The sequence below is a fragment of the Chiloscyllium punctatum genome, chromosome 46 (genome assembly GCF_047496795.1).
Source record: "Chiloscyllium punctatum isolate Juve2018m chromosome 46, sChiPun1.3, whole genome shotgun sequence".
Taxonomy (NCBI): Eukaryota; Metazoa; Chordata; class Chondrichthyes; order Orectolobiformes; family Hemiscylliidae; genus Chiloscyllium; species Chiloscyllium punctatum.
The window spans coordinates 64,358,889-64,362,758 of record NC_092784.1 but is presented as its reverse complement, the minus strand read 5'-3'; positions in this window follow the sequence as shown (position 1 = coordinate 64,362,758).

The following is a 3,870-nucleotide window of genomic DNA, read 5'->3' as shown; positions in this document are numbered from 1 at the left end:
GGGTGTTGGGAGGTGAGTGAGGGTGAGGGTGTTTGGAGGTGAGTGAGGGTGTTGGGAGGTGAGTGAGGGTGTTGGGAGGTGAGTGAGGGGGTTGGGAGATGAGTGAGGGTGAGGGTGTTGGGAGGTGAGTGAGGGGGTTGGGAGGTGAGTGAGGGGGTTGGAGATGGGTGAGGGTGTTTGGAGGTGAGTGAGGGTTTTGGAGGTGAGTGAGGGTGTTGGGAGATGGGTGAGGGTGAGGGTGTTGGGAGGTGAGTGAGGGTGAGGGTGTTGGGAGGTGAGTGAGGGTGTTGGGAGGTGAGTGAGGGTGTTGGGAGGTGAGTGAGGGTGAGGGTGTTGGGAGGTGAGTGAGGGTGTTGGGAGGTGAGTGAGGGTGAGGGTGTTGGGAGATGGGTGAGGGGGTTGGGAGGTGAGTGAGGGTGAGGTGTGGGATGGGTGAGGGGGTTGGGAGGTGAGTGAGGGGTTTGGAGGTGAGTGAGGGGGTTGGGAGGTGAGTGAGGCGGTTGGAGGTGAGTGAGGGGGTTGGGAGATGGGTGAGGGTGTTGGGAGGTGAGTGAGGGTGTTGGAGATGGTGAGGGTGTTGGGAGGTGAGTGAGGGTGTTGGAGGTGAGTGAGGGGTTTGGGAGATGGGTGAGGGTGAGGGTGTTTGGAGGTGAGTGAGGGGGTTGGGAGGTGGTGAGGGGGTTTGGAGGTGAGTGAGGGTGTTGGGAGGTGAGTGAGGGTGTTGGGAGGTGAGTGAGGGGGTTGGAGATGGGTGAGGGTGAGGGTGTTGGGAGGTGAGTGAGGGTGTTGGGAGGTGAGTGAGGGGAGGTGTTGGAGGTGAGTGAGGGTGTTTGGAGGTGAGTGAGGGTGTTTGGAGGTGAGTGAGGGTGAGGGTGTTGGGAGGTGAGTGAGGGTGTTTGGAGGTGAGTGAGGGGGTTGGGAGATGAGTGAGGGTGTTGGGAGGTGAGTGAGGGTGAGGGTGTTGGGAGGTGAGTGAGGGTGTTTGGAGGTGAGTGAGGTGAGGGTGTTGGGAGGTGAGTGAGGGGGTTGGGAGATGGGTGAGGGTGTTGGGAGGTGAGTGAGGGTGTTTGGAGGTGAGTGAGGGGGTTGGGAGGTGAGTGAGGGTGAGGGTGTTTGGAGGTGAGTGAGGGTGTTGGGAGGTGAGTGAGGGGGTTGGGAGATGAGTGAGGGTGAGGGTGTTTGGAGGTGAGTGAGGGTGTTGGGAGATGAGTGAGGGTGAGGGTGTTTGGAGGTGAGTGAGGGTGTTTGGAGGTGAGTGAGGGTGTTGGGAGATGAGTGAGGGTGTTTGGAGGTGAGTGAGGGTGTTGGGAGGTGAGTGACGGTGTTTGGAGGTGAGTGAGGGTGTTGGGAGATGAGTGAGGGTGAGGGTGTTTGGAGGTGAGTGAGGGTGTTTGGAGGTGAGTGAGGGTGTTGGGAGGTGAGTGAGGGTGAGGGTGTTTGGAGGTGAGTGAGGGTGTTTGGAGGTGAGTGAGGGTGTTGGGAGGTGAGTGAGGGTGAGGGTGTTTGGAGGTGAGTGAGGGTGTTTGGAGGTGAGTGAGGGGTGTTGGAGGTGAGTGAGGGTGGTTTGGAGGTGAGTGAGGGTGTTTGGAGGTGAGTGAGGTGTTGGGAGGTGAGTGAGGGGGTTGGGAGATGGGTGAGGGTGTTGGGAGGTGAGTGAGGGGTTGGGAGGTGAGTGAGGTGTTGGGAGATGGGTGAGGGTGAGGGTGTTGGGAGGTGAGTGAGGGTGAGGGTGTTGGGAGGTGAGTGAGGGTGTTGGAGGTGAGTGAGGGTGTTGGGAGGTGAGTGAGGGTGAGGGTGTTGGGAGGTGAGTGAGGGTGTTGGGAGGTGGGGAAGTGTGAGGGTGTTGGGAGGTGAGTGAGGGTGTTGGGAGGTGAGTGAGGGGGTTGGGAGATGAGTGAGGGTGAGGGTGTTTGGAGGTGAGTGAGGGTGTTGGGAGGTGAGTGAGGGTGTTGGGAGGTGAGTGAGGGGGTTGGAGATGGGTGAGGGTGAGGGTGTTTGGAGGTGAGTGAGGGTGTTGGGAGGTGAGTGAGGGTGTTGGGAGGTGAGTGAGGGGGTTGGGAGATGAGTGAGGGTGAGGGTGTTGGGAGGTGAGTGAGGGGGTTGGGAGGTGAGTGAGGGGGTTGGGAGATGGGTGAGGGTGTTTGGAGGTGAGTGAGGGTGTTGGGAGGTGAGTGAGGGGGTTGGAGATGGTGAGGGTGAGGGTGTTTGGAGGTGAGTGAGGGGGTTGGGAGGTGAGTGAGGGTGTTTGGAGGTGAGTGAGGGTGTTGGGAGGTGAGTGAGGGGGTTGGGAGGTGAGTGAGGGGGTTGGGAGATGGGTGAGGGTGAGGGTGTTTGGAGGTGAGTGAGGGGGTTGGGAGGTGAGTGAGGGGGTTGGGAGGTGAGTGAGGGTGTTGGGAGGTGAGTGAGGGTGAGGGTGTTGGGAGGTGAGTGAGGGTGTTGGGAGGTGAGTGAGGGTGAGGGTGTTGGGAGGTGAGTGAGGGTGTTGGGAGGTGAGTGAGGGTGAGGGTGTTGGGAGGTGAGTGAGGGTGTTGGGAGGTGAGTGAGGGTGAGGGTGTTGGGAGATGGGTGAGGGGGTTGGGAGGTGAGTGAGGGTGTTGGGAGGTGAGTGAGGGTGAGGGTGTTGGGAGGTGAGTGAGGGGGTTGGGAGATGGGTGAGGGTGTTGGGAGGTGAGTGAGGGTGAGGGTGTTGGGAGGTGAGTGAGGGTGAGGGTGTTGGAGGTGAGTGAGGGTGTTGGGAGGTGAGTGAGGGTGTTGGGAGGTGAGTGAGGGTGAGGGTGTTGGGAGGTGAGTGAGGGTGTTGGGAGGTGAGTGAGGGTGAGGGTGTTGGGAGATGGGTGAGGGGGTTGGGAGGTGAGTGAGGGTGTTGGGAGGTGAGTGAGGGTGAGGGTGTTGGGAGGTGAGTGAGGGTGTTGGGAGGTGAGTGAGGGTGAGGGTGTTGGGAGATGGGTGAGGGGGTTGGGAGGTGAGTGAGGGTGTTGGGAGGTGAGTGAGGGTGAGGGTGTTGGGAGGTGAGTGAGGGTGTTGGGAGGTGAGTGAGGGTGAGGGTGTTTGGAGGTGAGTGAGGGTGTTGGGAGGTGAGTGAGGGTGTTGGGAGGTGAGTGAGGGGGTTGGGAGATGAGTGAGGGTGAGGGTGTTGGGAGGTGAGTGAGGGGTTGGGAGGTGAGTGAGGGGTTGGGAGATGGGTGAGGGTGTTTGGAGGTGAGTGAGGGTTTTGGGAGGTGAGTGAGGGTGTTGGGAGATGGGTGAGGGTGAGGGTGTTGGGAGGTGAGTGAGGGTGAGGTGTTGGGAGGTGAGTGAGGGTGTTGGGAGGTGAGTGAGTGTGTTGGGAGGTGAGTGAGGGTGAGGGTGTTGGGAGGTGAGTGAGGGTGTTGGGAGGTGAGTGAGGGTGAGGGTGTTGGGAGTGGGTGAGGGGTTGGGAGGTGAGTGAGGGTGAGGGTGTTGGAGATGGGTGAGGGGGTTGAGAGGTGAGTGAGGGGGTTTGGAGGTGAGTGAGGGGGTTGGGAGGTGAGTGAGGCGGTTTGGAGGTGAGTGAGGGGGTTGGGAGATGGGTGAGGGTGTTGGGAGGTGAGTGAGGGTGTTGGGAGATGGGTGAGGGTGTTGGGAGGTGAGTGAGGGTGTTGGGAGGTGAGTGAGGGGGTTGGGAGATGGTGAGGGTGAGGGTGTTTGGAGGTGAGTGAGGGGGTTGGAGGTGAGTGAGGGGGTTTGGAGGTGAGTGAGGGTGTTGGGAGGTGAGTGAGGGTGTTGGGAGGTGAGTGAGGGGGTTGGAGGTGAGTGAGGGTGTTGGGAGATGAGTGAGGGTGTTGGGAGGTGAGTGAGGGTGTTGGGAGGTGAGTGAGTGGGTTGGGAGATGGGTGAGGGTGAGGGTGTTTG